At 49.8% G+C, this 12,166-nt stretch overlaps 1 protein-coding gene across 4 annotated transcripts in view; it reads left to right on the forward strand.

The window, feature by feature from the left end:
• The first annotated feature begins 10,619 nt into the window (after positions 1-10,619).
• Positions 10,620-12,166, forward strand: part of Atp2b4 (ATPase, Ca++ transporting, plasma membrane 4) — a 93,661-nt gene continuing 92,114 nt past the window's right edge. For 3 of the 4 annotated variants that reach the window (XM_005375268.2, XM_005375270.2, XM_013522634.1), the window contains exon 1: positions 10,620-11,028. The gene's annotated coding sequence lies outside the window, so the exon portion shown is untranslated. The remainder of the gene's footprint in view (positions 11,029-12,166) is intronic. The other variant, XM_005375269.2, reaches the window with a different exon arrangement.

Below are 12,166 nucleotides of genomic sequence, written 5' to 3' on the forward strand. Positions count from 1 at the left end.
ACAAACAAAACCTCATCTCTCCTGGATATACAAAAAAATAAAATCCAAGAGTGGTGGCACATGCCTGTCATCTCAGCACTTAGAAGGCTGAGGCAGGGGGCTGGGGATTTAGCTCAGCGGCAAAAGCGCCTGCCTGGCAAGCGCAAGGTCGTGAGTTTGGTTCCCGGTACCGGAGAAAAACCACAAAAAAAAAAAGAAAAAGAAGGCTGAGGCAGGAGGATCACGGTGAGTTCAGGGCCAGCCAAAACTACATAGTGAAACGCTGTCTCCAAAAAAATGTACAAATTACTTGAAAAATTCTAGTTTTCAGAATCCAAGAGATCTGGCAACTTAGTTGAGGTAGGTATGCTGGAATTAGAAATGATTTTTGTGCCTAGAGAGAGAGGTTTTGCTTAAATCGTGACAGAGGTAAGGGAAATCTCCGTGGCTTTGGGCTGGATAGAAGGAGTGAGAACCCCAGAGAGAGGATTGGAAATGTTGCTTCTCAAGCTGGAACATGCAGGAGTCTAGGCCAACTCACGCTGATGTTGGAGAGGGCAGACCTACCTCTCCATTCCTGGGATCAAGGCATCCACCACCACAAAGCCAGATCCAGGAACAAACGACTCTGTGAACTTTAAACAGCTGATCAAATGTTAAGTACAAGAGAGTGCAAGTAGAGGCAAGGGATACGAAAGCCAGAGGCCACAGAACCAGAGGCCCGAGGACCAGAGTCTTTGGAAGAGATCCTGTGGATTTTGGAGAGGAGAAAGGTTTGAAACTGAGTAATGCTACATATCAGCTGTGTGGCTTTGCATGACTCCCTGAACCTCTCTGACCTTCACTCCCCTCATCTGTGAAATGGGGATAATGGCATCTCTTGAGTTTGTCATGGGATTCAAATACAGTAACATAACAGAAGCTTCTAGCACAGCATCCGGCACTTTAGAAGTACATGATCAATGGTGGGGTAGACTCAGCCCAAGACTTCCTATCTCAAAGGTTTAAGAGCATTTTAATCTTTGTTCTGCCACAGGCAGCCTCGAAACCAGGTGAAGGAAGAAGAGAGTGTGTTCCCAGAGGAAGGCATTAGCCCTGCTCTTCACATCTTGGCTTGCTGTCTTTGGTATCCAAAGGAGCCAGAGAGCCACAGTCCTGTTCCCTGGCAGAACCCACAGTCAGCCCAAACCAGGCAGATGGCACATAACTTTTTCTTAAAGACCTCCAGCTAACAGATCTCCTGGCCTGCCTGCCTTTGGAACGCAATAATAGAGTTAGGATGGTCTTCCTTTTGGTGGGGGGAATTGAGACAGGGTTTTGCTATATACTTGAACTCACTATGTATCCAGGCTGGTCTCAAACTCGTGGGGATCCTCCTGCCTCAGCCTCTCAAGTGCTGCAGTTATAGGTATGCACCACTATGCCCGACTCAGATGTTCTTTCTTATAAGTAACTCCTAGCCCTCCAGCATCAATAGCAATTTAGTTACTCAATAACTGATTCATTCTTTCATTCTTGCTTTAATAAGTTTTGGGTACCTCTTGTGCCAGGCACAATGCCAGCTGCTGAAAATACAAAAATAAGCAAGCTGCCTTTACCCTGGAGGAGTCTGGAGTCCAGGGGGAAGGAGGAAGATCAATAGCCCAATAGCCAGTCATCACAGGGCACAGTAAGTGCTTTTGACAAAGGGTGGCTCTGAACACTTTGGAAGCCCTGAGGAACTTTGGGAGAGGGAACTCAGGGAAGGCTTCTCAGAGGAGGCAACACTCAAGCTGAGCCTTAAGGGACTGCTGAGCAAGCAGATCTGAATCACATTTATTTCGTAGCTGTTCCTCAGCCTTTATTATCCAAGAAGTTTCTGTTGGACTGATTATTACATGGAGGTGATATCATGCTGGCTGTTCTGAGCTGATTACCAAGTAGAAGTTACCGTCCAATGCCTGTGAGCACAGCTTGGGCACTATGACCTCTTGTGGCGAATGGAGCCCTTCAGTCCTGAAGCAGGTGGTCCACAGGGGCTGTTGCAGACTCCGTATCAATGGAGAGGGCAGGAGTGAAGGACTGGACCTCACAGAAAGATGGAGAGTAGTGGTCCACTCGGAAAGAGCATGTCCATACAAAGTTTTTTCCTGGTATTTTGTCACTGTGATACAAAACTAACTAATAGAGATTTCTAGCTTATCTCAGTGACCTTGGCCTTTTCCTCAGACACCTTCCACAGACGTAAATAGGCTTCTCCTGCCTACACACTTTCTCCCATCTCCAACCACCAAACCCCTGAAGAAACCAAGAAGGCAGATGAAGCAAGGCAGGAACTCACCTAAGCAGTCCTTCAATTCCAGCAGATTAAGGTGCCCTTATGGCGTAACTCTGGCCTCAGAGTCCGAAGTGCTGGGAAAGACCCAAGAAAAGTCTTAAAGTGTCATGTGTCTCAGTTTGTGTTCTCTTTTTCTTCTTCTGGTGGCTGCTGTATCAGGATCTGTAATAAGAACTGCATGTCCCCCGGTAAAGATCATGTCTGCCCTAACATAATGGAGGCCAAGAAAGCCGCAGAGCCTTCGCTCAGGCTTCTCAGCCACACGCAGCTCTGCTGGGAGGCAGGGTGTGGACAGAGCTTCTCCCCAGGAGCACAGAGTGCCTCTCTCCCCAGAGGTCAAGCGACACCCAGAGGAGTTGAAGCAGACTAGAGTGGACAGGTGCTGGGTCGAGGAAGACTGTTTTTTTTGAAGCATTCACCCATCCCAACTTTCATGATCTGCTGTGCTCAGAGGTGGAGCCCTCGGTGTGCAAGGGCCTGGGCTCCTCCAAAGGCAGGGTGCATTTGTCCCTCCTGGTGTGTGAGGACACAGCAACAAGGTGCCATCGATGAAGCAGAGGCGGCTCTCATCAGATACGGAGTCTTTTGGTCCCCTAACCTTGGACTTGTCATCACTTCTTGGCCTTCAGGTTAAGATCACTGTTGTATCTGTTCTCAACAGTTTAATGATCTCGGACTTCCTGGCCTCCAGGTCTGTGAGAAGCAAAATTCTGCCTATAAGTTACCTGGGCTTAGATAATGTGTTACAGTAACTTATCTGGATGAAGACGTGACCCTTCAATTCACTTTTGAGCCTGCCCTACATTAGCTGGCTCACCCCTTCCCGGTTAACCAGGAAGATGGGAAGAATAGCTATCCGTTCCCCTCCTCTTCCACTGACAGAGCCTTTGCGGCAGGCACAGGAATTTTCTCCTTCCTCAGTTTCTGCCTCTTGGAAGCTGTAAAACCGAGATGGACGCACACCCATTTCCGACTGTGTCACTGTGCTCTCTTTGCTGAGCACAGTGACACGTGCCTATAATCCTAGTGTTCTAGGAGCCTGGGTCAAAAAAAAAAAAAGAGAGAGTCACAAGTTCCAGCCCAGCCTGGGCAATTTAGCAAGAGGCTATCTCAATGAAACAGAAAAAGAGCCAGAGATGGAGCTCAGTGTGAAGCCCTTGGGTTCAATCCCCAGTTAAAAAAAAAAAGTCTCCCTTTCCCCTCTGGCTTGGGTCTGGACACTGCCCTTTCTCATATGCCCCTCTGTCCTCCAGCCTACAGAAGAGGGAGGGCACGGCCTCTGTCAGACCCATGTGGTCTGGCCCAGCCCTGTGTCCTCCTGGCTATCAGCTCTCTCTGAGTTTCATTTCCTGTGGAATTAACCTCCTGACACCTGCTTCTTAGGATTGCAAAAGTGAGACAAGACGATGCACATAAAGTAGATTGCCCCTTTATTTGCACACAGTAGGGCTGAATAATTGTGAGATGCTTAAATAATGGGAAGGACTGAATAGGCTGAGCCTCCCCCACATAGGAAATTGTACCCCAAGGGCTGGGGATTTAGCTCAGCGGCAAAAGCGCCTGCCTGGCAAGCGCAAGGTCGTGAGTTCGGTTCCCGGTACTGGAGAAAAACAAAAAAAAAAAAAAAAAAAAAAAGAAATTGTACCCCAGTTTTTTGGGGGCAGGGCCTCACACCTGTGTCTCCTCCAGGTGAGAAGGGAAAGGAAGGGGAATTTCTAGCATCCAGGCTCCAGTGTCAGCTGAAGAACCAGAGAGGCTGGAATTCCGTTCCCGGAATGCACACAGGTTGCTCTGCCAATGCACACTCCCTCCCCTCCCGCCCCTGGCCCCTCGCAGCCAGGGCCGCTTGCCGCAGGACTCTGGTCTCCCCAGTCCTCCTTAAGTCTGTGGATCCTGTGGCCTGAAGAACAGGTTTGCAGTACAGAAGGCCAGGAAGCTCTCAGCTTAAGGGGACAGGAAGCGCCTCAGGCCAGCAGTCAGAGGGCTTTGGTTATATTCTTGCCATTCACCGTGTGATACTGAGCTACTTAGCCACATTTTCTGAGCCTCAGTTTCCCCAATCACAAAAATGTAATTCACTCCCTATTCTTCCTACCATGTAGGACTGCAGTACTGCAAAGATCAAATTCAATATTCTAAGTAAAAAAGCACTTTGTTAATGCAAAGTAATGCGCAAACACAGGAGCGGTTTTAAAGGCTCAGGGATGGGTTGAGATGGGACAGGCTCAGAAGCCAGGAAGGATCCTTCCTCGGGTTTCCCTTGATCTTCATTTGAAACTTAATGAGCACTTAGGGCATTGCTGACACTCTAATTAGGATTAAAAATTAAATTTAAAAATCATCACTTGTTCTCTTCCCTCCACGCTCACTTCCTCAGCTCTACCAGTAACCAAAGACTATTTTTAAATCGCACTAATTTGCCGTACCCTGAAACAAATAAGAGACAAATATTTTGTTAGAAAAACAAATCACGAACCAAACTTGAGTTAAATACACAGACACACACACACACACACACACACACACACACACGAAACAAAACAATAACCTAGTTAATGAGTCCAAAGTGAATGTAAAACCAAAGTACTGTGCCTTCCAAAACCACTGGACCAGAATGAAATCTGAACAGCAAAATATACTCCCGAGTAAATCAAACTGATTCTGCATATTGCCAAAGGCCGTGACCCTCAAAAAAATACTTCAGGCCCCCACGGTCTCTATTTCAGTTTTTCCCATGTTGAATTCCGCCTTTCTTCATTTCCCGGGATGCATCGGCTGCCTTGGATGTGCCTGTCACTGGGCACACAGGACGAGGAAGGGACAACCCCTTCAGTCTAGGAGCACACAGCACAGCACCCAGAGTTTTCTTGAGAAAAATGACTCCCACTGTCTGGCTCGACCTTCTCCCAACCATCCTCTAAAGGACGTGGGCCCGAGATCTCAGAGTAAATTGGAACTCTTGGCAGGGCCCACTAAACCTTATGATTGCCAGAATCAGAGCGAGAAACTAGCAATGCAACAAAGAACAAGAAAGCCAACCAGCAAAACTGAGCCACAGAGTTCTCCGTGAGGTCCGTGACTGGGTCGTCCTCTGAGCCCAGCTGCTCAAGTCAGCAGAGAAAGCTCCCTTGGATTTATTTCTGCTCCCCGCTCTTACAGATGCAGACACACTTTCTACACTTGATCTTAGCCAAAAGGCTAAGAAGCAATCAGATACACTTTCTACTAATCTCAGTAAAAGTTGTTTCCTCCGGTCTTCTCCACAGGAATCCAGGAACGTGGGAAAAATGAAATGGTTGCGTGTCAAGTGCAGATGACCACCCATGCTCAGCAAGGGGTGCCTGGAAGCCAGACCTCCTGTGGAGCACCCAGCAGGGCTTCAAAGTAGCCTGCTTGCTGCTGCCTCTGCCTTTGCTCATCTCTCAGAACCACCCATCCTTGTCCTGCCTGGACCCCCCCAGCTAAAATCACTATTTTTCATGAGCAGAAGCAGAGTCCTCCTTACTTGCTTACTTGGTTTTCGTTTGTTTGGTTGTTGTTGTTCTTCTAGGTATCATACATGGTAGGCAAGTGCTTTAGCACTGAGCTATATCTCATACATAACTGTGTTCTGTGAAACTGCAGAGCATTAGACGGTACCTGGATAACGCTGCTCAGCCTCTGTACAGTTCTGATCTACCCTGCACACTGCTACCAGAGAGTGTAGCGGAGACACCTATCTGATGAGACCACCCAGAGCCTTGTGTAGACCAGACCCAAACCATAACCCTGGCTTCTTTTCTGTACTCTTTCTACCTCAGGACCTTGGCTCCTGTTACTATCCTTTCTCAAGCTACTTCACATCTCTCTCCAAAATAGTTTCAATCTATTTTTGAGGATTTTTCACATATTCCCAAATATGATTCTTTTCCCAGAGCCTTCTAATGTGTTCATAAAAAGCAATCACTCCCTGGACTTTCCACAGAAGTATTTTCATATTCCATCTTTTAATATAGTAAGCACTGCATAAATAGGTTTATTTTTGTTTATTTATTTAGTACTGAGGCTTGAACCCAGGGCTTTTGCACTGAGCTACATCCCCAGGACGTTTTAAAATTTTTTATTTTGAAACAAATTCTTGGCTAGTCACTAAGTAGCCTAAGCTGGGCTCAAACTCAAGATCCTCCTGCCTTAGCCTTCCAGAGTGCTAGTACTGTAGGCACATGCCATAACACCTGGCCTTACTTTTTTTAGAAACTTTTTAATTTTTTGCAGTGATGGCAATCCAATCCAGGGCCATATGCATGTTAGGCAAGTGCTCTGCCACTGAGCTGTACCGTTAGCCTCAATAAATATGTTTTTAAAACTATAACAACTTCTATTACAGCCATTCACGCTAGAACACATCATCCCCACCTTAACTATAAGCTTGATATCTCTATATACCTCATCTGGGCCCAGAGAATGCTGAAACAGGAAGTATTCAATAAATGTATAGTGAACTGAATAGCGGATACTCAGTAATACTGAATGAATAAATGTGCTGAAATGAGTGTATCTAAATGGAGGTAGCAGCTCAGATGGTTTCTATATTACTTTCTCCATTAAATTTTTTTTTTTTCTCCCGGTACCGGGAATCGAACTCACGACTTTGTGCTTGCCAGGCAGGCACTGTGCCGCTGAGCTAAATCCCCAGCCCCTCTCCATTAAATTTCTATATTACTTAGTACAAGTGACCAAAACACCCAGTTTCATCCAGAGTGTGTACGTCTGAGTCCCATGACTCACCTGTAGGAAAGCCCAGGATGCAGGGTACCAGAGGTACTCCTGAGCGAATACTACCAGCACTTCCTCTCAGCTTTCTTCTCTGGCTCTCTTTGTGTACCTTTACGCTTTCTAACTGGCTACCTTCTTCCATATGCCGGTAAACAAGGCCCCTACCACTTCCAGAGTCTCTCAACGCACTCCATTCACTGCCAGAGCTGAGCCTTGTTCTCCCTTTGATCTTAAACTTAAAAATCTCAGGAAAAGATGTAATTGGCTTGGCATGAGTCAGATGGGGGTGGGACCTCTAATAAAATGATAGATCCCATCTTATCAGAGAAGAGAAAGAGCATTTTAAAGAAGCATGGTGGCACACACCTGCAATCCCAGCACTTGGGAGGCTGAGGCAGGAGGACCACTATGAGTTTGAAGGCAGCTTGGGCTCCATAGTGAGTGCAAGTCCAGCCTGAACTACTTAGTGAGACCCTGTCTCAAAAAACAAAGAAACAAAAAAGAAGCCCTGGGCCTGGACCTGGGCAGAGAGAGGATGGTTGCCATTCTAGACAAAGCAAAGCAGTAGATATTCAAATCCAGAGGGTGCTTCCAGGTTCAAGGGCAGAGCAGAGAACCGAGGAGGGGCCTGGGAGCCTGAGGTAGCGTGCTCAGAGGCAGGGTAGGGAGGCCTGCATTCTCTCCAGCTAGATGAGAACAGCCTGACTATGAATTTCCAAGTGGTAGTGCCCTCCCTCTTGCCCCAGAGGGGCAACTCCACTTTCCCACATCCAGTGGTTATTTTTATGGGTAGATTTATTTTTACCCATTCTAGACCTCCACACTGCTGCTAGGAGAAACAAGGCACTGTGGGTGTAGGTTTCTGGAAAAGACAGGCTGCCGTGGCTGGCGATGGTCCCCTCTGGGGTCACCTTGGGCCACCTCGCTCACCCCTCTCTCCTGTCTACAGGGCTGGGGATGGGAGTGGAGTGAGCAGGGGATTCTCTGTGAATCTGTAGCCAAGAGAGAGCTCTGCATTGAGAGAAGTGAAGACCGGCAGCCACCAGAGAAGTCCTAATCCTGCTGTGCTTCCCACTCCCAGCCAGCCAGAGGTGAGACAGCTCTCAGAGCCTTTACCCACAGCGCCTCTGTGCAGATCCTATGCCTCTGGAGCCCAGGAGCTCAAGGAGAGGCTCTTGCCTTTCAGATAATAACCAGCTCCTAACAAGCATTATTTCCCAGTCTCAGGTCAGGCAGCCAAAGCAGACTTCTCCTTTAATAGGATCACACATCTGGCTTAAACTGTTATTCCTCCAAGACAAGTTTATCGAACAGTTAGCCAACTCCTCCACACATAGCACTGCAGACAAGTGTGAAATATACTTTATATCTTTAAGGAGCCGTTCAGAGAGGGCTTCTCACGACGAAGAGGCAACTGACACTCACTGGGCAACTGACACTCACTAGAATGTCAAGTTGTTGCCATCCAGCGGAGAGCCTGACAAGCCGTGAAATCTGAAGCTCTGTTCAGCTGACTCCTCTCCTTTCCTTCCCCATGTCTCCCTAGCAATTGATTTGGGCTCCTGAAGTTGACATTTTGGAGGACTTATCAAAATTTAACAAAGTGCCATCTCCATCTCCCAGTGAAATGCCTTAAGGAAGAAAGAGGGACCAGAGGAACCAGGCAAGGTGGCACACAACTGTAATCTCAGCACTCTGGAGGCTGAGGCAGAAGGATCATTGTGAGTTTAAGGCCAGCCAGGGCTACATAGTGAGTTCAAGGTCAGCCTAAATTGCAAAGTGAGAGCCTGTCTCAAAAAAAAAGAAGGGACCCAAGAAGTGGCAGGGGTGGGGAGCAAATGAGGATAAGTGTCACTTTTTTGTGTCTTCTAGTTGCTTTGAGGGTGAGACTTCTGACTCTAGGAAGAAAAGACTGTGTGGGAAAAATTTGTGGATGGTTTCCATACAGGGTGACTTTAAAATTTCCCCTCATCCCTGCAACCTACCTTCCATTGGGCTGAGCTAGGGATAGGAGGCAGCAGTACAGGCTGGGACATGAGAGCGGCAGCTTATTTTGGATTTAATTCTGAAGATAGTTCGGCCAATCCTCAACGCCACAAGAGGAGCTCTGAGCGCTAAGCACAGCCCAACGAGTCCAAAAGAGTTTCTTTACTTTTGTCTGTTTAACTTTCCCTCGCTCAGAAATGGGATGTGAGGTTGAGTTACTGAGAAACAGTAGTATAGGAAAATGAAGAGGAAAGAAAGTCCCCAAGTGACAGGAGCTTGAGAAGGGTCCTGGGCTTCACTCACAGCTCTGTTGCCCTTGGAGCACACACGGTTTCGCATCTGGCGCTGGAGGGCAGCGGAGAGGACACATGTGGTAGCAGGGACTGAGGCAGGACCGTAAGATCGAAGAGGCCCTCTTCAATGCCCTATTAGAAACACTGGGCAGTGGCGGCAGTCACCTTTCTCACAGCGTAGTTTACAACTATGACCTGTGAGATTACGATAGCTGCCTTGCGCATGAGTGTGAGTGCGTTTGCTGATGTAGGTGTGGGAACCCAGCAGTCAATGAAGATCTGTTGTGTGCACCGGCTGATGGTGCATGTTTGTGCTTGAAAGCCATAAGGTTCTATGCAAAATCTATGGGTGGCACTGTTGCACAATGCTCTTGTGGGTGTGGAGATGCGGGGGTGTGATTAACAGTTTATAGGCTGTGTGCAAGTTTGTATCCATGTCTGAGTGTGCACAAGGTAAAATGGAAAGCTGTGCCACAGAGTGACAGCTGTGCCACAGGGCAGAAAGGTACATGGGCTCTGGAGTCAGTCTGACCTGGTCTTGAATCCTGGCTCTGTCTTTAACCACGTGTGTAACCTTGGGTGAGTCGCTCAGTCCTCAGTTTCCTCAACTATAAAATGAGGGTCACAATGCCAACGGTTCCCGACTGACACTGACGGGAGGATTAGAAACAGCGCTGTGGATGCAAAGTTTTCTTGATAGCTCCCCGCAACCCCCAGAAAGCAGCCATTCAACACACTGTGGATGTGCTCTAGGGGTCCAGGGACAGGAGCGAGCAAACCGTGACCTGTGTTTGAAATGCAAGAGAGGAGGCTTAGGTATGTGAACCTCCAAAACAATCCGGTCTTCCAAAAGCCTCTTACTGAGAGCGGGGAGGGGGGTTGCAAAGGGTGGTGCAGGGTCCAAAGACACCTTGGGGTTTCTGGGTTCCGGTGTAAGAGCTTGGGAGGCCTGTAGGAGATGGAGATGCAGGAAGCTAAGAGCCTGCAAGCGCTTCCTTTATTTCCATACCGCGCACCAACGGTTGAATACCGCCGCCCACATCCACTCCCCACCTCCTCCCTCCTCCCCAGCGCACACCCCTTCTCTTCTTTCCTTTGAAATTTGAGCGAGCTCGGGAGGAAATCCAAAACTGCAGAGGATTCCTCCCCTTCCTCTCGCCATTCCTCCTTAAAACACACCAGGAAACAGCCGCAGCGCGGAGGAGCCGGGCCACCTTAACAGTAGAGTAATGATCTGGCCTGGCGCCAAGCCCCACCCCGCCGCGGCCTGGCTCCGCCCCTTTCTCCTCCCGCACGGCTGGGGAGAGCAGGGGAGCCCCAGTCTGGCCGGAGTTGGCTGGAGCTGTTGCCATGACAAGCATTTTCTTAAGAAAGCTCCGCCGTTGAGATCAAACAGGGCTGGGGGTTGGGAGGGGGCGCGAACTTCCCGGGGAGCTATCCCTGCGGAGAGAGCGAGCGGGATCGCGGCCCCGGACCAGCTCCCCGCTCTCGCCTCGGTCCGGGCAGGTCCTGCTCATTGAAAGGGCCGGGAGGAGACGCGGCCCACGCCCGGCAGCGGCGGCACCGGGAGCGCGCCCGCCCGCAGCTCCAGCCCAGGTGCCGGTCTGGGAGGCGGGGTGCTCGCCTCACCGCCCAGTCCATGGGGACCCCGAGGGACCGTCCCGCCCGTGGAGACCCCGAGCTCTGCTAGAAGCACAGGTAGGCTTGCAGGGAGGGAGTAGACGCGCGAGGTGCAAACTTTGTTTCTTTCTTTGCTCTCGGTGCTTTGTGAAACTCCCCGAATTGCCCCTTCCTGGCATTTTCCCCTGCGGCTGGGTTTGGAGGACCTTGTGTGTTTGTGTGTGCGTAGATGTGCCGTAGGCTTTCTTTCCAATCTTCAGTCTTGAAGAGCCGCGTAATCAAACAAGTGCTTTTTCTTTTCTTTTCCTGGTTTTTGTCATTCCTGGGCCGGGGGCTGCGGGGGGGACGACGACTGTCCTTTTACCACCCAAATTCAGCTGTTGGAAAAAGCCTAATTCCCCCTCCTATCTGTTCCCGCCCTCCCCGTAGGCTTGGGAAAGAGACGCAGAATGGAAAACTGTTGCAAAAATATTTTCCGCGTCTGTTCCCTTTCTCCAAAGCCTGAGCAGAGAGAGACGGGGGAGGGGGGTCCAAGTAAGAAATCTTGGACTGGAAGGAGGGCTGCCGGGCTTGGGGAGGTGGGTCGGGTCGGCTGGGAGCCTTTCGGGGTGGGGACGCTAGGCACAAATTAAATTTCTCTGGCGTTGCAGAGAAACCTCAGCAGTTTCTCTCTGCCGCTTGCAAAACATCCTCAGACTTTCACGTCTATAATTAGCTGTGGAAAAAGCTGGGAGTTCCCTCGCACTGCTGTTGTCTGAGCGTGTGTAAGCGTCCAGAACCAACTGTACGAGTGTCTTCGAGGGCACCGCCCCAGCCGCTCTGGTCCCCGAGGGGAGTAAGGGGAAGGGGCGAAGTTGAAAAGTTTTCAGGTCCAAGGCTGGAGACTGTAGGGCCGGAGCATCCCAGAGAGAGGGTCCCTTGGGGGACTTGCTGAGGAGCCGGAGATCGAGGCAGGGATTGTCCTGCTGCCTCCCGCGCTCCCGCCCTGGCTCCCTATCACCCTTGGCTCACTCTTAGAGGCGGAGGCCGACTGGCAGCCTTCCCCGAGGCGAGTCCATCCTCCCGCTCTCCCACCTCGCCGAGAGTGCCCGCCGCTCTTTTCCAGCCGGGGGCTCGCTCGGGGCGCAGGAGAGGCCGGCCGCTTCCTGGGAGAGGAGTGGGAGGCGCCTCCCTCCTAGGCGTTGCGGCCGGACTTACTGTAACTTGCAGATGTGAT

This window comes from Chinchilla lanigera, unplaced genomic scaffold (assembly GCF_000276665.1).
Source record: "Chinchilla lanigera isolate Chin_1 unplaced genomic scaffold, ChiLan1.0 scaffold00005, whole genome shotgun sequence".
Classification (NCBI taxonomy): domain Eukaryota; kingdom Metazoa; phylum Chordata; class Mammalia; order Rodentia; family Chinchillidae; genus Chinchilla; species Chinchilla lanigera.